The following is a 23291-nucleotide window of genomic DNA, read 5'->3' as shown; positions in this document are numbered from 1 at the left end:
AAGAGTTGTCCAAGATGGGAAGGATGGTCTTCTGGCTCAAATGGACAGCCATGGGTAGGGCACAAGACTGGAACTCTGGAGCCTAGGTTCTAATTCTGGCTCTACCACTGATCTTGGGCAATTTTTCCCCTACCACCATTTGTGTCACTTGCCTATTTAGAAAGCTAGATATTAGTATAATAGGACCCAAATCTCCTCTGGGACCTTTAGTCACTACTTATTTGTATTAAGGATTTGGAGGGGGGGGCCCTCAGGAGATCTGTTTTCTCTTTCCGCCTAGGCACAGGCTTCTTGCGCGTATTTGAGCAAGTCATCTGATTGTGCCTCAGTTGTTTCTGTCCTGACAGTGGTGTTGGTTCATTCAGGTTTCTATACACTGAGATCCTTGCATAAAAGGTGTGTTAGAAGTGCAAAGCCGTATATTATTAATTATATTTACTGTGAGGAAAGGGAAGTTTTTAGTGTTTGTTTACATGAAAAAATAAAGAAAATCAAGCTCCATTTACAAATTAATATGGGGATTAAAAGTACTTCTTTCAGCAAGTAAGTGCAGGACACTTGCTATCAACTTTTTAAGCATGTATATCATATGCATATTTTTAAAAAATATGTATCCTTTAAAGCATCCAGGAGAATAAAATAGGTCTGTTTCTTATGTTTACGGAATACTCTAAACATTTATCTGTCAGATGCTTGTGTAATTGCTCTATTTTAGTCAGAGAGCCCTCCATGTACATCCAAAATTAGAATTAAGCCCTTTGCTTTCTCTTTAGGGAAAAAAAAATAGTGTAAAGTTAATAGCCAGGATGGGAGCAAAGGTGTCTGAGAATCTCAACAGCAGGTATATCTCCCCCACAAATGTCTACTTTGCTGGGCAATGAAGGGAGTACATTTAATGAGGGAAGTTATCCTATTTTTTCCCATACAAGCTTCATTAGCTTCCTGCATAGCTGTTCCTTGCCCTAAACAAGAAGGAACTTGCTTATTTATCAGGAAGACATTTTTGGAGCGTCTGGCCATTGAGTTAGTGTGTCTTTATTGCACCTGGTGTGGCAGCGACACTTCCACTCTCTCCATTCACCGTTGAGACCTCACCCTTCTACATTTAAATGGACTGGTCCAAACTATAGCATCAATAATCTTCTTTAATTTGCCAGAGATTAAACTGCCCCATTTCTGGTTACCACTGATGCTGCAAAGCCAGTAAAGGGAGCATGTGTACTTTTAAAAAGTTTTCCCAGTGTTCCTGTTTTAAATTTTAATCTTCTTAAATAATACATCTTGAAAATGATATATCTAAAATGCTGGAATATGTGCTATAGTAATTTTGTAGGGCCTAAGAAGTCTTTTGTACATTTGAGTCAACAAATTATTTCAAAATGGTTTCTGGAACCTAATGTTCCCCAAAAGAGCTTTTGTGCTGTGCCTGATCCTGAGAGGCCTGTGCTCCACACAAAAGGAGCTTGAAACTCAGTGATGTTCAGTATTATTAACTAAAGAGCAGATACAACAGCAGGAATAACTACAAAACTAGTAAAGCCACTGTGAGATACATATGTACAGACTCTGCAAAAAGAAAAGGGTTTATAAAAGCAAGATTTAAATTATAACACATTATAACAGAAGGAGAAACGCTTTGTATAGAAAGGGAAAATAATTCAAGAATATCTTCATTAACCAAAAATATGATCCTGGGTCCTTATTATCTCTTATGTTAATATGAAGTCTTACCCATTGCGTCTCACAACAGCTTATGAGTGTCTTGCCCTGGAGATGTCCTGTGTGTGTCCTTTCATAACCATTAGAGAATTTCCAGCATAGACACCTTAATCTTTCAGGCAATCTCAAGAAGACATTGAGTCCTGGTCTACCCTGGGGAGGTGGGGGGGGGGGATCGATCTAAGTTATGCAACTTCAGCTACGTGAATAACGTAGCTGAAGTCGATGTACTTAGATCAACTTACCATGGTGTCTTCACGGCGGTGAGTCGACTGCTGCCACTCCCCCGTCGACTCCACCTGTTCCTCTCGCAGCGCTGGAGTACAGGAGTCGACGGGAGAGTGCTCCGGGGTCCTTTTATCACGTCTTGACTCGACCTGATAAATCAATCCCCGCATGGAAATGTGCATTCTTGGGATACCTCAGAGAAGCTGCTTAGACTTCTGACTTCGGGTTCTGCAGAATTCAGCTAGAATACTCATACAGTACAGTACTCAGACCTCACATGTACCTCTGTGTAATGCTCCAGTTACACCCTTCGTAAGAATAATGTTGTCCAAGCATGTGATCAGAATTTGATGTTCGAACTCAGTGGCGATTCATCCATGCCTTGCAGAATATAATGAAAAAGTGATATATTTTAAAGATCCTTACTTAAACTAAGAAACACACACCTGAGTAATATTACTCTGTAGGGTGCTGCTAAATATTGTAGCTGGCATTTTGCAAGAGTGTTCTTGCAACTTTTTTTGATCCATTAACCCTGATGAAAAATCAAGCTATAGGAGAGACCATTTTTTAACAAGTATTGCTATCCCCTGAAAGATAAACAACATTTGGTTAAATGCCTCCTTGTACGTAGTTAAATGCTTCCGTCTGCTTTATTTTTCCCAGAAGGTGGGAAGTTGGGGGGGAGTTGGGAGAGCATATACCCATAGATGTATGGGGCCTTCATTTTTCTCTAACTCATTATTTTGGGGGTGTTGATTGTATCATTTCATTAACCCTACTGTGAGTACTCTGAATTTTATTGAAGTAGTAGCCTAAAACCTTCCTATGTAGACTAACAAATGTTCACAGCATGATACTGTTAAAAATAGAAGTAATGGACAGTTTTATTCAGTGCAGCAAGTAGCCTGACCAAGGATCATTGCTATTAATGTCTACATTATTAATCTTGTCACAAAATGAAATGTTTATAAATTAAATAAATAAGAAAAATAGATTTTTTTTTCTCTTGGAAGTCTAGGCTATCTTTTCTATTCCAGGGCTACAGTACAAACCAATCCCTTCCATCTCCCATATAAAATAATTAATTATATTCATGATGGAAAAGCAACTCTATAACAGCAGTTGATTGCACAACCTGTAAATCCAGCTAGGGAGCTGGAGTGAATTCTGTTAACTTTTAATGAATCAGTCTGCTTTTATGATAATAAAGAAATTGGAAATTAGAACTGAAGTGAAGTTCTGAAAAGGGTAACAGTTATCTTTCAATATCCAAGAAATGCTATAAAGGAAGGCAGCAAAATGGATTTTAAAAATGTTCCAAGACACACAATAATTCATCTTACCTTATGCTGATTAACATACAAGCACTTCATGCTTTTTTAATAAAACCCTAATTAAAAAATAAATAAAACTGTTACTAAGAGGAGGACACTTCCCCGCCCTCCCACTCCCCTCCCCCCCAGTCTATTGTCACTTATTTACAGACAGTGCCCCAATTCAGTAAGGACAGTAAGAAAACAAGGGAATATAAGTATGTCCAGGAAAAAAACGGTTTTGAGAACTATATAGGGTTGATGTAAGAACTGTATGCACTAAATTGAATATTTATAGATGATCTGGGAATTTGGAGATGGTCCTTTAGAAGTTGTTTTGTAAAATGTTGTTCTGATTTATTCATGCCCTCTAATTCTTGTTGAACAGTAAACAAATTATTTTTATCATTCCTTCCCTGGTTTTTAAAGAACCCCAGGAAGATTATAAAATACATCATCTTATTTGCATCATGTGATTGATGCAGAAGCTAAGGATGACTGTGTTGTGATAAATAATGTAAGACTTATAAATGAATGGGAGCCACAGGTATTGTTAGCAATAGCAAGGCTAGGTTTTCCTTATGTAAATCCATTATAGGAATTAACGCTTTGTCTGTTTACAAAACTATTCCCTGACATTTAACATAAAGCACTTGAACTTTAGCAAATAACTTGATTTGTCAATAACTGGAGATATATTGTTATGTGTTAGTGAGGCTAGGGCTGAATTTGTATGTGCGCGAGTTATCCTTTCTCACTTGTTAAAAATGCCTGCTGAAATGTGTTTTGTTTATCACTGTCAGACAGCTATAGTGAGTCACAGTTTTCACTCGATCTGTAAAGTACTCAAAATCAGGTAGAGTCTGATGGTATTTTACGACCCAACAATGATTTGTTAGAATTGTTGAATGGAAACTTTGTGCAAACTCTTTTGTTCTATCTAGATTTCCAGAGACATTTTCCAGCTGCCACTTGCCAGTGCATTTTGAGTCCAATCTGTGTTCATGGGGAAGGTCACCTACAGCAAGTCTTGAGGTATTTTCTAAATACAGAAGCACATCAGAATGGAACATAAAAGAGAGAAATATTGAACCAAACTTCATTGATACCAAGTTCCACTGTCGTATCAGGCAAACCTGTGTGAACATGAACAAGTGTGTATGAACCTATAAAACCCAAACCTTGCCAATAGCTTTGCACAGATATTTGACCATGGTTTATTTGAACCAGCCTTGAACTTCAGAGCATGCAAACCCATGCTTACTGGTTAGGATATGCAAAATTTGTGAACCCATTACTAACAAAACCCAGAAGTATGAAAGCAATTCTCTACTCGATGGTATTTAAAGCATTCTTTGATAGAGGCAACTGGTTGTCATTCCACACACACACACAAAAAGCACAGGTATAGTTCCCATGCATGGTACTAGACATTTCATATTTTCTAATATGTCCTATTGCACTTTACTTTGGCAGTACAGTAACTCCTCGCTTAACGTTGTAGTTGTGTTCCTGAAAAATGCGACTTTAAGCGAAACGATGTTAAGTGAATCCAATTTCCCCATAAGAATTAATGTAAATGGGGTGGGGTTAGGTTCCAGGGAAATTTTTTTCACCAGGCATAAAAGATGATATATATATATAAACACACACACACACACACACACACACACACACACACACACACAGTATAAGATTTAAACAAATAATTTAATACTGGTACATAGTGATGATGATTATAAAGCTTGGTTGAGGTGGTGAAGTCCGAGGGTGGGATATTTCCCAGGGAATGCCTTACTGCTAAATGATGAACTAGCAATTGGCTGAGCCCTCAAGGGTTAACTCGTTGTTAATGTAGCCTCACACTCTACAAGGCAGCACGAATGGAGGGAGGGGAGACAGCATGGCAGACAGAGACACACACCGTGTATGTGTGAGAGAGAGACGCACATTACTCCTTTAAGTACGCTGACCCCACGCTAAGTACACTGCCTTTTTAAGTAGCTCAGGCAGCTGCAGCCAGGAAGCTCCCTCCATCCTGAGCCCTGTTGTGTGTCCCCCCTGCTCTATGGAGATGGGGTAAGTGGGGGTCAGAAGTAGGGGGACACACCCTGACATTAGCCCCTCTCTTTTCTCCGCCCCATCCACATAGCAAGCAGGAGACTCCCGGGAGCAGCTCCAAGGCAGAGGGGAGGAGCAGCACATAGCAGTGGGGGGAGGGACAGCTGAACTGCTGGCAATTGATAGCCTGCTGGGCAGCTGCCGCACAGGGAACTTAGGGGAGTGGGGAGCTGATGCGGGGCTGCCGGTCCACCCTGGTTCCAAGCCCCCCGCAGCTAGCTGCAATGGGCTGCTCTTCCTGTAAGCAGTGGACAAAGCAGGCGGCTGCTAAATGACCTTATAAGGGAGCATTGTGCAACTTTAAATGAGCATGTTCTCTAATTGATCAGCAACGTAACAATGAAACAGCATTAACCAGGATGACTTTAAGTGAGGAGTTACTGTATCTGAGGGTTTGTTTTTTCTTATCAATGATGTCTTTGTCTCAGGGTTAGGAAAATTAAGCACATATATGATTGAATGAAATACTGTAAACTGCATTTTGCAACGTCTTACGTAAAAAACCACATTGAATTGAATGCCTTTGTTTTCCCAGTATTACCCAAATACGCTAAAATGTCAACTTGTGGAAACTTAAGCATTGTTCAGTTAGGTAGTAACTTCTCAAAAGGAAAGGAGAACCTACTGCGTGGTAATTCCATTATCGGCTCACTGCAGTAAAAATAGTTTTACTTGAATCAAAATCCACTTTCCTGGTTATTAGGAAGGGATGGCTTGGATTTGGTAAAATGAAAGCTCCTCCCTCATTCAAATTTTTAACCAAACCTCAGCTGAACTTGTAATAAGGTTGGAAAAGTTTGATTCAATATTTTCCTCTTTTATGTTCCATTCTGATGTGCTTCTGTGTTCCCAGATATTTGCCAGGGCTCAAAAGAAAAACAAACCATAAATACTAAAAATGGAAAAGACTTATCAGCTTAGCCCATCCCACCTTTTCATCCGGTAAAGCTGGTTCCTTGTTCTCCAGTTCTTTCTCCAGAGTAGTTTTAAATGTCTCCAGAGGGATAGGGAGTGTGACTAGAGATGGCTTGACTGCTCCAATCACATTCAAATGTAGAGGAAGTTTGGAATCTGTATTCAAACTTTTCAGATGAACCCAGCTCCTCATGTGAGCACCCCTGAGCTTTGGGGGAATTCAGATTGAGACATGATCTTTACGGTTTCAGACTAGAAATCAAAGACCTTCATCACAATCCCAAAAAATAATTATATTTGGCAAACAGGTATTATAGCTTTAAGACATCTTTTTAGAATAGCCACTGGTGAACCACTTGTCTCAAGACTCAGCTTCCACAACAATTTATCCTACAAACTTTGTACATGCAAGATTTGCAGATTTTAGGATTATGTCTTCGTATCTGCATAATATACATCCTCTACACATAGCTCTTCCATCTATAAGCTTGTCTCACTTTTATTAAAGTGAAAATATAGGATAGATGCGACAGTGGCCCATTTGGGGTACCCTACTCTGTCAGCAGAACTTGTCAGTCCTCACCTACTCACTATGCCTAACACACTGTTTATGTAAGATATAATTGGTAAACAAATAATTCACTGATCTTTAATATTCTTGTATGATGTATGCACAGCATGTGTATAAAAAGTTTTGAAGATTTACTAGAATTATATTCTTTAAATGTGTTTGGCAAGCAATGCATAAGCACAGTATGCCTTAGACAAAGGAATGTGGGTTTACCTCAATTTACATATAAGCAGTAAATAAATGAACTAGGTGGGAGATTGCAGGAAACAGAACAAGTTGCATTTTAGCAAACACCAGCAAGGGAGGAAAGAGCATGGAGCGTCCTTCACCACCAGACTTCACGTGGCCTTCCTGACAGCTTGAATAAACTTCATTTTGAGGGGTAATCTTCAGAAGAATCCATTTTAAAGTTTTACTGGTCTATAAAGACAAGGGAGCTGAACCTCAAGTGAGAAGCAATTGAATCAACTGGTTGTATACAATATTACTATATTATCATAGTGTACAGAGTGAGTTTTTTTTTCTAAAAGCTGATGACACTGGTGATTAATGTTATTGTGATATATACATTTTAACACTATATGAGGAAATATGGAAATTTAATGATACCATGCTTTAAAGCCTAGGACCAAACAGGGAGAAACTGGTTCCCTCCCAGACAGGAGAGAAGGCAGCAGTCTCCTATGTAAATTAAGCATGGTAGAATCAAAGCAAAGGACACTCTATTTACATACTGGGGGATGAGAAGCCCACAGGAAGGAAATAAAAGCATGAGGCCATCCTGCCTCTTGAAACACGGTATTTGAACTTTGAAAGATATAAGCAAGAACAGAAGCCATCTTTGGCATCCATCATTAGGCAGACACAAGAGGCCAGAACTCTTACAAGTGAGAATGATGGACCCAAGGAAACTGAATATAGGTGAGAAAACTGCTTAGGCAAAGAGCTTTCACCTAGGAAGAAAAGACAGGCCAGAATCTTGTACTTTTGTGGAAGGTCCTTACTGAGGGAAAAGTCAGCCATGGCTGAGAAGAATGACTCATAAAGGAAACCATTTTGAAAACAGCCTGTACCCTGCTAGATTAAGTTGTACACTTTTAGATATGTTTTCTATTTGCTTGTAACTATTTCTAATTTTGTTCCTTTCACTTGGCATCACTTAACCTATGTCCTATTGTTAATAAATGTGGTTTTTTTTTTTTTACTATAAACCAACTCTGTGCTGTGTTTGCAAGGAAGGGTGTATTTACCCCAGTTAAGTTAATAAGCTGTGATGTGCTTTTGTCTCTTTAAAGGAAGAAACCAATCTTATTATTTCCCTGAACTGTCCAGGAGAGGGCTGGACAGCTCAGGGCACACGGTTTTGGGAAAGTTCAGGACTGGGAGTGTGTTGGGGTCACCTTGATGGCTGTAACCAGGGATGGTGGAAGCCAAAGTGGGCCTCTGGGGCTGCTAGGGTCAGAGCTGCTGCACCAAGGCTCTCCAGCACACAGATTCTTAGGGTGTGACCTGCTTGCTTGTAGGCTGGCTGTGATCATGTCAGACTAGGAGCTACAGCAGCAAGGGATGGTAAGGCACCCAGCGTTGCAGGGCAAGTGGTAACACAGCTCCTCACTGGTCTGGATTGCACCCCGAATTCCATGACAGTGGGATTTTCAAAAATGCTCAGCTTTGACCTAACTGTTCTGTCACTGAAGTAAATAATAAAACTCCTTGTCTTCACCTGGAGCAGAGGTAGGCCAATGCTTTTGAAAACTCCACCTTTAGAATATGGCAGGATGGGATTGCACAGACAAAGTGAGTAGAGATAAACAATACTGGAAAGGGAGCTATCAAACTGGCCAGATAACAGGTATCTCTTCTGCTAAATTAAGGACCACAATTTAACCCACACTACTGTTCAGCAATGAAATTCCAATGTATTCAGTGTGTCAGGGGAGTTAATGTCTACAGCCGTGAAGCTGAAAATGAGTGCACTTTCTTTCTTTGCAGTATGAATGGCTCAAAGTGAGGACACAGTGCAAGAACAGATTGAATTTAGAATCTTTCCCCAGGTGGGCTAAATCATTTCACAAAATGTGGCCTCATTTTCCTAAGCTGCCATTACAGGATGTGGTTCAGCATTGCTGAATCAACAGAATAGATGTACTGAGTATAGGGCTACAGTGTTTTATTTGCTAAACATAAAATAAATATTTGGACTTGGTGAGTCGGTAATGGCAAGTTTGTCTCCTCCCCTGTTGAAATCTATTTATTAATTAATGTTCTAGTCAGAGTTTCAAGACTTACTCTGCAGTGGCTTAAAAGCTTTGGGAAGTACTGGCTAAATAAATAAATAAATAACACAAAGAGCGCTGTTCGTTTTCCCACATGGTCATCTCGGGAGCAAAAACCCACTTGCCTTACATTTAATTGAGTTAGGCCCCTTTGGATTATTCCTCGGATCAAATTTTAAGAAACACATTGATTTTTATGGTAGAACACACAGGTTCAAAGTACACATCTTAAATAAGTCCTGAAAGCTCCCTTAATGCTTCTCCAACCTGGGCTACACAAATCTCTCCAAAGAGCAAATTGGGAGAGAAAAGCAAAGTGTGACAGAAAAGTTGCAGTTCACTGACCATTTTTTTAAAGAAGTAGAATTTGGCTACGGCCAAAACAAAGGTCCTGAGCATAGATCGTGTCACTTATTAAAGGTTTGTGTTATTTCTTTTCATTTATTTTCTGACAAGAATCCTTAGCAGAGGGTGTATTAAGTATGCAGAGCAGAGCTGTACTTGATTAAATGAAAGGAAAGATGGTCTTGTGGCTAAGCACAGGACTGGGACTCAGAAGATCTGGGCATATTTCTTGGCTCTGCCAGAGACTCCCTGTGGGATCTTGGGCGAGTCACTTAACCTCCCTGTACCTCAGTTCCCCATTTGTAAAATCAGGATAACATTTCATTTCTCCCACCCTTTGTCTGTCTTATCTATTTCCTTTGGGGAAGTTCTTTGGGGAAAGGGCTGTCTTACTATATTCTTTGAACAGTGCACAATGGGAGCTCAGTCTTAGTAGGGGCTGCACTGATACCCATAGCAAATAACAATTGTGAAGATTGCAAATATTGTTGTGACTAGATTCCTTGGAGACCACAGGGTGACATTAATTTCAGTGGAAAATGTATGTGCTCAGAACCTCTTAGGGTCAGGCTCAAAATCACAAGAGCCATCCAATATTGGTTCATTAAGCATCAAGCTATAACCCAAACCAATTAGCTGCCTGTAACACGATTTAAACCAAAGTAGAAAATTGGTAGAGTTTTCTAATAACCAGAGATGGACTAAAAAAGTTAAACACAGGTTTTTTTGTACATCTGATTGGGAAAAATTGAAGATGAAAAGAGGTTCAATTAATCAAATTATCTGCTGTGGATTGTTTGCTCGGGTCTGGTAATAACTGTAACCTTGGCTAACAGCTTGGCTTTTTAAATCAATTTCAGTTAAACTGGTGCAACTTTGTGCATAGACAAGGCCTTAATTCCACACTGGCATAAGGAACCTATTATGGAATCTGTTAACCAGTTTTGCTGGTATTTGGCAGATGGAGATAGAGGACAGAAGAGATTATCAAAATGATCACTTCTAGCATTATAATCTGTGAATCTAAAATCTATTAATTTTGTTTAAACCAAATTAAAATGTCTTTTCCATATTCTAGTCTAAGATTGTCTCTTGGTTACCTGTTTTAAAATCTGGAATAAGTCCACATAACTCAGTGGATTTTCTCTAACTGGTAACAGAGAGCAGAATTTGGCCCTCCTTCCTATCCAAATACATGGTCTAGAATGACAAAATTAACTTTTTTTATTCTGAGGCTTTGATTTTTTTTTACATACATCTTTTTCATGATGATCAAGGCCTCACATCCTCTCTGGCCCATTTGACCCAATTATGCAGCAGAGATCCTGGAATTATTTTTTTGTTACTGTCCCTAAACCCTCTCCTGTTCACTATCCCCTCAGTCCAATCCAATCAACACAGTATCTTGTGCTTTTCTAGATTTCATTTGGGTTTGAATTCATTTTGGTATACTCTGCCCACAACCTTTCCATATACAAATTCTTGTATTGTAACATGTAACTACATTGTCGCAATTGTCAGAGAAAGGCAGAGTTCTGGGGCTTTTGTCAGCTAGGAATGCATTAGATGAGGTCTTGTAATTGTAACAGTCAGGAGGCAGTTGAGGCTTTTGGCATCTGGGAGGGTGGGTGCATATGCTTCTTCTCTTCCCCCTTTTTTGGGTGTGGAATGGAGAACTTTAAATTTGCTGGTTTCCATTCCCCATGACAGCAACTTGATGCCCCACTGCACTCTGCTCCAAAATCTGAAATTACATCTAACACCCAGGGATAATCATGTTAGCTTGATGTTTCTGCTGAAATGATCAGCAATTAAGTTTTCACACCTTGACATTTTACACTGACACCATTAGGTTTCAGAGTGAATACTCTATGGGGATGAATGGAATCCATTCACTTTCTCAGAGCTGTTCTTTCAGGCTTTCTGCAGATTCAGGCAGACAGCCATATGTTGGTTACACTTTGCTCGCGTTTTTAAGGTTAACTTCACAACTAGAAGAGCTAGATTTTTTTAATGAAAGTTTAAACTCTGATACACAATTATGGGGATTTTTAAAATGGGGAATTATATTGCTGGTCAAGTGGCTGTATACTCATGTTATACATGTGCCCTGCTTTATGGTTCATAAAACCTGAAGAAAAGTCAGTACATTCCTAGATCCATAGTTCTGAGGTCATGGCTGCATAATGCAGCACTATATGAAGTGTAAACCATATTGTATGGTTTACATTGCTCTCATTTTTTTTTCAAGAACTCCTGGTATGGGGGCACTTGATTTTTTACTATTCAACACTCTGTAGTACTTAGAGAACAGAGAGAGAACATTGTATGCAGTTTAATGAAGCAAGGGGTAAAAATGATCTATCCTGAAAAGACATCCAGTTGGGCACCCTGTACAGTATAATCTTTTCCAGGGAATTTAATTTTAACACTGGTTTGAATTTGAGGCAAATGCTGAATATCTGAACATATATACCAGGGCATATTAGCCAAATCCTTTGGTTTCGGTTTAAATCATTTACCATCTTTTCAGCATCGCTCTGCTTTCCCTCCCAAAGACGATATCTATCCATTTGCGGCCAGGTCTGTACTATAAAGTACTGTTGACGTAGCTGCATCAGTCAAGGGTGTGAAAAAGTCATACCTGACTCAACATAGGTATGCCAGCAAAACCCCTAGTGTAGACACAGCTATGCTGACAGAAGAGTGCTTCTGTCAACATAGCTAATGTCATTTGGGAAGGTGGTGTTACTATGCCGGCAGAAAAACTCCTTCTGCCAGCATAAGCCACATCTATACTGTGGGGGGCTCTGCTGGTGTAGTTATATCTGCAAAGCCATGTAATGTAGACTAGCCCTGAGTCAGCACTGCCCATAACAAAGGTACCCAGCTATGCCCTGAGCCTCAATCTCCGATTGGCATTGAATAAGTTCTCCTTTCCTTCTCTGTGATTGGCTGGTGCAGTAAGAGTGGGTGGATTGCTTGTATTTTATTTGGGGGTGGCTGGGGGGTGGAGGGGATTCCATTGAAGCATGGCTCCACCAAATGGTTTCACAATGGAACCCCTAATATCCTCAACCTTTTCTGCAGTGCCTGAAATAGCATAGGACTGCAGAAGAACTGCCTCATTTCTCTCATTCAATGAGCCTAAGTGGGGCATGGTGAGACGGGGGTATGAGAATCGACGGGCTCCATACCATATCTGAGAGAACTGAAATGTGAATAAATGTCATCAATTAACAAGGCACTCAAACACAGTCAATTTTAGGCTTAACCTCACTGAGAGGATTGTAACTAAATGCCTATGTGCCATGGCTCTAGAGCTCTCAGCTCTTCTGCTTTCAGCTTACCTCTGGTCTATGCATTGCTCCCCTTTCTTCTGAGTGCCGCTGCCTCTTGCACCCCAACAATATCCAGCTGGTTCATCACGTCAGGGTCCAGAGTCCTATCTTGGAGTGAACAGGATAAAATATTTTCCTTCTTTAAAGATGAATCAGATCTGAACTATTTATCTGGATCTAGCTGACTTCAGTGCTTTGGCCAAACTGGGATCCAGAGCTGAAGCAATTATCACCAGTTAGATTTGCAACTCCCTACCCCTGCACCAGAAACATCAAAGAGGAGACCCACCCCCCTTGTCTCTGGCTAATGGGATCTTTGGAAACAGGAACTGTGAAGGACTAGCTTATTACCAAAAATGCCCAACATTTAAATAGCTACAGTGTTAATTAACAGAGACCAACCTGAGCATAAAAAAGAGTGCATGGACCCACATTATCACATCCAAATGCTCTTGCCTTTACAAATACCCATTTGTGCATGCAGCTACCCATTTTCCATGTGAAATAATGGGAGTGCTGGGTCACATGTCCATACACAAACTGGTCTCCAGTATCTGAAAACCTGCCTCCAAGGTTTTGATGTCCCTGCCACAGTGTGCTTCCACAATCCCAACTGTATTTCATTTGCTTCCTTTCCAGTCTGTCCATCTTTCTTCTCTGCAAATTCCTTCTGTCAACCAGCCCTCTTCACCATCACTCTCTTCATATTATCGTTGCATAAAAGAGTGATCACCAAGAAACCCCCCCTACACTTTGGCTTGCTAATCTGACAGCTGTCGTCTTGTCCCTTCTCTCCCCAGCCTCTCCATGAACCATTCTCTTTTATCCAACCTCTCAGACCATCTGGATCCTAGTTCCTCCCTTCCCCAAATCCCATTCTTTTCCCCAGAGAACCAAATCTCTCTGATCCCTACTCCCTTCGCTCTTTCTCCCCAGTTCCCAGGAGGCCCAATCTTCGTGGGCAATCTCAAATATGTCTGTGCTTGCTGAGCTATGATTATTGACTGATCTGTTCAAACCTTTTGCACTCTTTAGCTTCCACAGGTCAGAAGCCCCCTGCAATGAATTCCTTCCAGCAGCAGAAGGATTCACAGCATGAGTCAAGCTGCATCAAAGCAGAGATTCTAATCTAGCCCAATACTATCTATGAAAGTTTTGACATGGCACCCATTGTTGTAGCGTCTAAGAGCCATACACTAGGGCTCAGATAGTGTAGTATTGTATTCCCATTGTACAGATGGGGAACTGAGGTGCAGAGATATTGTGGTAGCCCATGGTATCACAGTGCAGCTGTGGCAGAGCTGGGAGTAGACCTCAGATCTCCTGAAACCCAGTCCAGTGCTTTAATCGGCCAAAACCCTAGATGGGTATGAATTGCCTGGGCACCCGGGAGAGGAAATGGGGTACTTGTCCACTTTTTTTCTTATCTGGAAGGAGGGTTCAGTACTGCAGTTCAGGCCAAATATTAATATTTCCAAAAGTGACTCATTTGCTAATCCCTTCTTCTTATCTGAACTATCAAATAGTACATTCTCTTTTTCTCTCTCCAGTTGCTCCATTGTATCAAAGTGACATTGCTTCTGGCCAAAGAGGAATGAATATAGTATTCTCGAAAGCCCATCCGTGTTGCTCCAAAGTTAGCTAGAGAAGTAACTAGAGAGTGAAGTGAAGTCTCCTCCTGACGAGACACCTTGATACTAATCTCACCATTCTCCAGTCCATCTAAAATACTGCCTCTCCATCACTTGGACCCATTTCTCCATTCCTTGTTAAATTTACTCCATTGGTTCCCCTTTGCTCAGTGAATCTTGCTTTCAAGGCCATATGTTGCCTACATCTGTGATTTGGCCTCCTTTCATGTTCCTTCTATCTGCTCCACTCGGGCAATGAAGCCAGTCTTGATACCCTCTTCCATCTCCTCTTATCACAGTCTTATCTGTGGTCTTTCATGGTGTTCTTTGTGCTAGAACCCCCTCATTCCCAAATCTCTTTGCCCAACCATCTTCCTTGCCGGATTCAAATCCCTCCTAAAAACTCACTTCTGCCATTCATCTACAGGAAGAAAAGGAAGAAGAAAAGAAACAACACCAAAAATTATTGGAACTTTTAAACAGTGAACATGCCTCTGAGTAACCAGGTGTTAGTATTACGTTCCTCCTCCATCCTTCCTCTCTCGTGTCTGCTCATGATCTCACTTGCTTTGTCATGCTGAATTTAGATGTTAAACTCTTCATGACAGGAACTGTGTTTTATACTGGTTTCTTGTGAGGTTTCGGACAGTGGAAAAACTATGCATTATAATGATGTAGGTCCATGTTCCTTGACGGCATAACTTCATTGGATTTATGCCAGCAGAGAATTTGGTCTAAAGTCTTCCTTCCCCTAGGACCGAGCTGTCGCCACAGTGTTCCCAACCCCTCTCAGATCAGGGGAAAGAATTATGCTCATGCCCTCAACCTGGATCTCTTACCATCAGACCGTCACAGTTTCAGTTAAATACTTTTCATGCCCATTCATGCTTTGCCTACTTCTTTTAAACAAAACCTGTTATTGATACCGATAATGAACTCATTTTGTGGTTAAGAAATAAAATGATGCTGAATGGGCCATCAGATATATTTCTATCATGATGAGGCCTGCATTTACGCATAACTACTATTAGCCGAGCAAAAGGTGTGTGCGCTGAAGTATGAAATGTTTATTATACTAAATTTCTGAAAGGGCTGCCAGAGATAGTATTGTTGATAGCCAGTAACTCAAGTGGATGGAATGGGAATTATTCTTAAGTATATCTTTAAAATAAGGCAGTGTCCTGTGGTTTCAGCTATTTCTTTTGTGTCCATGTTGGCAGCCCACAGCAGTCTGTCTGTCTCTCTTTCTATGTACCTTGTCCTCCATCACCTTACTAGCTGAGCTCTTTCCTATGGTTTCTGAATGTTTCTGGGGTTTGTGAACTTGATACTGGAAACTCCTTTTGATTTCAATTAAGGCTCCGAGTGGCGGAAAGAACAGGATAATAATCTAGGTCTTTATTCGTATCCTTTCAGAAGGATAAAATGAAAACATATCAAAGACAACAAAAATTACATATATTTAAAAAGCGGTGACCTGAATTGTTGAGCATCATCTGCAGAGGTACAAGTAATTGTTGCATAATTATTATTCTCATCAGCCTAAAGCATATAAGTAATTGAGTGAAAAAAATCCTCACATTATGTAAAGTGATTACTGCCTTTAAGCCATAATAAACAATGATGTTTTCGCAGTGGTGATGTTAAGCAGTAGAACAAATGAGTGCAGTCTGCTGATTGTGCACTGTCTGGATCATTACAAGTCACTGTAACCCCGAATAAGTAAATGATTAAATTATTGGGGCATCTGCGTGGTCCATTGTTAAAGACATCTCTGCGCAGTGCATGCTCCTCCCTTGGCTTTGGTTCACATTCAACTTTGGTACTCTGCAGGATGGTCAGGATGCTTGTTAAAATACAGTGAGTATTCACGGAGTTCAATAGCCAACTCATGTTCCAATGGCTGCTGCCCGTCCTGCTGAATGAAATTCATTACTGCTCCACAAGGGGGACTGTGCTTTAAAGGGAACAGCACTCCGCAGCACCACCATGAAATGTTTATTCGCTGCTACTCCAGTCTTTAAATGACGTAGAAGGTACTCATCCAAAATTCAGTGGTGTGATAGATTTAATGGTGAGATAGCTGTCTCCTTCAGTGTATCTTACTATTTGTTTGAGATACAAACTGTTGCTTATGGAAAGAAAGAATAATCCAGCTGAATCATCAGAAATCATCCCAGAGTCTCCCAATTAGCACACTGTGCACAGAGTAGGAACTTCCTTCATGCTGCCTTATTAAATCATAAGTATGTATATATGCTGGGTCAGAACAGAATACCCACTGGAGTGTGGGTATTGGGAACGGCACCATTAAGTGGTTTTCATTTCCCAGACTGGAAGTCTGGCAGAAAGACTCCCCAGCACTCCATGTTCTGTTATGCAGAGGCAGTTGGGGAACTGCGTCACTGAATAAAGCGGATCTCTTTCAAGTACCCAGCACGATTAACGAACCCCAGAGAGTGAATAGATAAAGTCACACACAGCTATGCTGACTTATATCGGTGAAGATCGGGGTAAAGTTTTCAAGATTGTCTAAGTGGGTTAGGAACCTAACTCCCATTTTCCAAGGCACTTGGAAGCCTTAGTCTCATTGAAAGTCAGATGTCTCCATCTGTTTTAGTTTTCCCCTGCAAGTCAATGGGACTTTTGTCCCTAAGTGCTTTCATCACATTTGAAAATGAGATGTAGATTCCTAAATCATGTAGGCGCTTTTGGAAATGTTACCCCATGCCCACTATGTGTACATACTTGCTGTAAGACAATAAGCACAAAGAAAAGACACCTTCTTAGTTGTATTGCAGACTTTCTCCATCAATTCCTTTATTTTTTTTTTAAAGATTGCAAGGGCTTCAGAGCTGGTGCTGCGTTTTCCTTTTTGTATGGCAAGTACTTAGCACATTTTGAGCATTACCCCAATATAAGTAATAATCAGCCCTCAGAAAAACATGTGTCCTATTGTTCTTATGATGTGATCATGGAGCATGCACAGCTGTGTATATCTAGCATACAGACATTTGACTTTGTACTTGCTGTAATTTTCTTTGGGCATGATAGAGGGGTCTCGTGGCTGCAGGTGAGCAGTTTAGTGATTGAGTCACAGCTTCTATGGTCATTAATCTCCATTTTCCTCCATCCTCTGTCCAAGACTAAACCATTGCTCAGAATCTGTACTTCACTCTTAATCTTCATCATCATATGCCTCACACTTCTATAGGTCTGGCATTCTGGGATGCAGTCCAGACCAGTGAGGGTCTGCATCACTCTTGCCCTGCACCTGGGGTGCATCACAATGCTTTGCTGCCGCTCACAACAGCCTTCCATCACACTCTGTGAGTCTGTGTATAGTCACAGCATTGGTCCAGCGGCTCTGACCCCAGCAGCCTGTCAGCAAACACCAGCCACACTCTGACTTCCACAAGCCTTGGTTACCACTCACAGGGTGACCCCAACATACTTGCAGTCCTGGATTTTCCCCAAAAATGTTCTGCACAATCCAGCCCTCTCCTTGATAGTCTAGATATATTGGGTCCATTGCTCCTCTAAGGGGGTCAATATACAACAGTCCGCTACCTTAAAATGAAATTCCCCAAATATTTCACAACATTGGATTAGTTTTAATTAAAGAATAAAACAAGTTTATTTAACGACAAAGAGAGAGGTTTTAAGTGAGCATAAGGCATTAAAGTCAGAAATGGCTACAAGAAAAATAAAGATAAAACACTTCCTAGTTCTAAACTTAACAAATTAGACTTGGTTCAAGGTGAAGTCCCTTACCACATGTTTCCAGTAATATCACTGACCAAACTCTCATGCCAGGATCTGCTCCCAAAGTCCAGCAGCTGTTTCTTTTGTCGTCTTAGATGAAACAGGAAGAGATATGGATAGAAAGTGATACCTTGAGGTGTTTTTGCCCCTCTTCCTTGCCACAGAATAGCGACTTGGTGGGTGATTGTCCATCATTTTTTGATGACACCTGGCTATAGGCATCAGCTTGTCCTTTGTCTTTGAGAAACAGGTTTACCCACTCCACAGACTTGTCTGGTAAACAAACTTCAGTCATGATTTCAGGTTATGTTTATAACTTTACATATAATGTTACTGCACACATTTCACCATGAAAGTATTGACCAGGGAGTTACTACTTTTCAAATGAGACCTCACAAAGCATATTTAGTACAAAAATTATTACAGTAGCGTGTGAATACAGGGGTGCATTCCATCACAATAGGGCTGTCTATTTTCAAACGCTTTGCAAACATTAAGGAATCAATCCTCATTGCATGGTAAGCTAGTATTACTATCCATCCCTATTTTAAGATGGGGGGATATGAGGACAGTAGACATTAAATAATTTGTTAAGCCCAAATCTGACATTCAAACTCAAGAGCTCCTGGCTCCTATACCTCACTCAAGCCACTAGACAACATCTGCCTCTGACACTCTCCTTCACAATTTTGGGCTTTGTGGAGAAGACAATCTGGGCTGGTACTTGTTCATGTTGTACAAATGGATGAAACAATTTCAAATGTTTTTGTGTGACTCCGCGTGGCATCACAAAATATCACCTACCACACACCTCCAGTGGATTGGTGTGTGCTGCTTCTCCACAGTAACTCTAGAGAAGGTTAGCACCAAATAGAGCAAAGAAACAAACTGCATTGGAAAGGTGTTTCCATGAAGTAAGAGTTGCAGGCTTCATGTCACCCATGACTTTCTCCTTCTCTCTATCCTACTGCTTGTGTTTCTCTGAAAGTGGTTTCTCCTAAATACCATCATGATGATGCAGAATGTTGATGAGACATGCTTGATGTAATGCTAGCTAATCCTATGGGGAGACAGGAGAAAAGAGGTGGATATCTTCATGTCTTGAAAATGAAACCGTGGTGTTTTTAGGTGATATGCATGCATCAGTCCTGTCCTGCTATCACTCATAGTGAATGTGTCTCCCCACTCTTCTTTGTTACCTTATGGCTCTGGGCTAATGCTTATATTTTAATCACCTGAAAAGGGACACACTATCATCTGAATTTTGTTTAACCTACTTTGTTACAAGTGATGCTTAAGACCAAAGTAGCAGGAAGAAATGAGAGAAATAGAGCTCTTCATTTCTGTTTTTTCATGCTATGTGCTTTGTACATTTGACAGCATTTTGGGCCCAGCCAATCCTCTGCCCGTCCTGGTATCAGCACAGCAATATACAAAAGGCAGTTCTGTTCACAAACAATCAGGGATACAGGGTGGCCCTAACTCATCTCCGTGTTGCCGTCGCCCCTGAGGCTTATAGTTGGGGTGCAGGATCACATGCCCTCTCCCTTCTGCAGTATGTTCCCACCCCAGAACAACCTCTGTGCTGGGGATGCCTGCTGAGATAGTGCAGAGCTGGTTCTTGTGGGGGGAGGGGAGAGAAAGGAGGCTTTCACCTGCCCCTTCATGCTGCCCTAGCTAGCACAAAGGGGCTGTTTGGCTATTCTGAATCTGGCCCTTTGTGTAGAGTCAGTTTAACTGTATCCCCCTGTGTACTCATTTAATCAATTTCACATTTCAGCAGGGGAGACATCTTTTAAAAAAAGTAGGAAAATGTGATTTGTAAAACCACAAAATGTTGAGGGAAGAGACAGGACCAGGTACAATAATGGAAACTGCTTTTAATGCAGCTCTTTCAAAAGCAGCATATGTTGCAAGTAAAGAAGACCAAGTGTGTCAGGTAACTTGCAGGCAGTGTAAACAACATCCTGTCCTTTGATAGGATGGGGTCTTCGGAGACCTGGGATCAATTCCCAGCTCTGCCATTGGCCTGCTGAGTGACCTAGGGTAAGTCGCTTCCCCACGTGCCCCGGTTTCCTGTAAAATGGGATACTGACTTCCTTTTGTAAGGTGCTTTGAGATTCGATGAAAATATGCTGCAAGAGCTAGGTTTTGTTATTAAGAGGTTCCAATGTACTTTAAAATGGTTGTTCAATAGCCAATCACTAGATCTCCCACAATCAAGTGAAGAGAAAGCAAACCCAAAGGTAACTGTTAAACACAGTTCACCAACACAACTCTACTTGTTAGATGGGGGCTGGGTACTGTAGTGGTTTCTGTTAATTTGGGGAAATGTGCAGTACTTAGTAGACATCCATCTCAAACTTCCTCTTGAGGGGGTTGATTCTCCAGTATCAGGAACATGTGTCCAGACCTTGGTAATAAAATGCGGTTTTTCTTATACTGCCCGTGCTGTTTTGTTTATTGAGTTTGGGGGGTTTATTCCTACATTTCTAAAAGGAAACATTAAAACCCAGCAGGCATTTGATGGATTTGCGTCTGGATGATCTCCCACGTGACTAGCAAAGCGTCTTAATGAGAGATGTACAAAATTTCCTGCTGCTGCCTATATTTTTCATAATAAAGGGTTGACTATATTTTGTATCCCATAATCCCCACAGCTGCTAGAAAAACTATCAGAGGCCCAGGTCTGAAAAAAGTGACATGTAACAAAACCTTCTCTGGGGTGGTCCAAGACTGAGAGAGTATTACTCTACCCTCTCTTTCATGAGCTTTGTGGAATGTTCCCTGGCATTTTTGCTAGCCAGTAATCTGCCCCACTCCCATCTCTGACATTAGGGGTTGTGCCTGAGGCAGGAGGGACTTGGCTGGGAATCCACAGCACTCCCAAGATCCTCACCAGCATGATGGCTCCTTGGGGGTTGTTACATGCCAGTTCAATGTAGACTAGTCCTGAGACTGCTCTGAACTGCACTGCGGGATGAACCAACCTCCGAGATTGGGTGTTGGAGTGGAAGAAAGTCTCCTTAGCTCCGTTCCCCCTCAGAGGTGCCATGTGCTGCTCTGGTACACCTGAGGATTTGGTCCTACAGATCCAGTAGCTTTTTTTTTTTTTAAATAAGAGTAAGGGTATGTCTACACTATGAAATTAGTTCGAATTTATAGAAGCCGGTTTTATTGAAATCGGTTGTATACAGCCGATTGTGTGTGTCCACACAATAAAATGCTCTAGGTGCTCTAGTCGGCGGACCGCGTCCACAGTACAAGGCTAGCGTCGACTTCCGGAGCATTGCACTATGGGTAGCTATCCCACAGCTATCCCACAGTTCCCACAGTCTCCGCCGCCCCTTTGAATTCTGGGTTGAGATCCCAATGCCCGGATGATGCAAAACAGTGTCGCGGGCGGTTCTGGGTACATGTCGTCAGGCCTCTCCCTCCCCCGTCACAGCAACGGCAGACAATAGATTCGCGCCTTTTTACCTGGGTTACCTGTGCAGACAACATGGAGCCCGCTCAGCTCAGCTGAGCTCACCGTCACCATATGTCCTCTGGGTGCCGGCAGACGTGGGACTGCATTGCTACACAGCAGCAGCTGCTAACTGCCTTTTGGCGGTAGACGGTGTAGCATGAGTGATAGTCGTGGGGCTGGCAGCCGTAGGGCTGCATTGCACCAGCCCCTTGCAGGCGATAGTATATTATGACTGGTACCCATCGTCGTCATACTGGTATGGCTGTCAATCATGGCCACCTGGGCAGACATGCTACTGTTTTGATGATGATGGTTACCAGTCGTAATATACTATTTTCTGACAATTGCCCAGTATTGTCTGCTAAGCACCCAGAAGAGGCCGAGGGCAATGCTGGGTGCTGGCGGACGTGGGGCTGGCAGACGTGGGGCTGCATTGCTACACAGCAGCAGCCCCTTGCCTTTTGGCAGATGATGGTATTTTATGACTGGTATCCATCATCATCGTACTGGAGAGGCTATCACTCATGCTGCACCGTCGGCTGCCACCTTAAGATGTAAAAAATAGATTTGTTCTGTATTCATTTGCTTCCCCTTCCTCCGTGAAATCAACGGCCTGCTAAGCCCAGGGTTTCCAGTTTAATCTTTGGGGGGACCATTCTGTGTGACAGTTGTTTGTGTTTCTCCCTGTTCCTGTACCTGTACGCCATGTCGTCACTCGGCCCTCCCTCCCTCCCGCCCTCCCTCCTTCTCCTGGTCCATCAGATACTACTTTTGCGCCTTTTTTCTGACCAGGCGCCATAGCTAGCACTGGGATCATGGAGCCCGCTCAGATCACCGCGGCAATTATGAGCACTATGAACACCACGCGCATTGTCCTGGAGTATATGCAGAGCCAGGACATGCCAAGGCGAAACCCAGACCAGGCGAGGAGGCGATTGCAGCGCGGCGACGAGAGTGATGAGGAAATTGACATGGACATAGACCTCTCACAAGGCACAGGCCCCAGCAATGTGGAAATCATGGTGTCACTGGGGCAGGTTCATGCCATGGAACGCCGATTCTGGGCCCGGGAAACAAGCACAGACTGGTGGGACCGCATCGTGCTGCAGGTATGGGACGATTCCCAGTGGCTGCGAAACTTTCGCATGCGTAAGGGCACTTTCATGGAACTTTGTGACTTGCTTTCCCCTGCCCTGAAACGCCAGGATACCAAGATGAGAGCAGCCCTCACAGTTGAGAAGCGAGTGGCGATAGCCCTGTGGAAGCTTGCAACACCAGACAGCTACCGGTCAGTCGGGAATCAATTTGGAGTGAGCAAATCTACGGTGGGGGCTGCTGTGATCCAATTTGCCAGGGCAATGAAAGACCTGGTGATAGCAAGGGTAGTGACTCTGGGCAACGTGCAGTCAATAGTGGATGGTTTTGCTGAAATGGGATTCCCAAACTGTGGCGGGGCCATAGACGGAACCCATATCCCTATCTTGTCACCGGAGCACCAAGCCACCGACTACGTAAACCGCAAGGGGTACTTTTCAATGCTGCTGCAAGCCCTGGTGGATCACAAGGGACGTTTCACCAACATCAACGTGGGATG

General features: G+C 42.0%; 1 protein-coding gene across 7 annotated transcripts in view; it reads left to right on the top strand.

The window, feature by feature from the left end:
- Positions 1 to 23291, top strand: part of LINGO2 (leucine rich repeat and Ig domain containing 2) — a 760588-nt gene that overhangs the window by 676741 nt on the left and 60556 nt on the right. The gene's annotated exons all lie outside the window — the stretch shown is intronic.

Source organism: Chrysemys picta, chromosome 6 (genome assembly GCF_011386835.1).
Source record: "Chrysemys picta bellii isolate R12L10 chromosome 6, ASM1138683v2, whole genome shotgun sequence".
Classification (NCBI taxonomy): domain Eukaryota; kingdom Metazoa; phylum Chordata; order Testudines; family Emydidae; genus Chrysemys; species Chrysemys picta.
The sequence above is the reverse complement of the archived record's forward strand: the minus strand, read 5'-3'. Positions and strand labels throughout refer to the sequence as shown.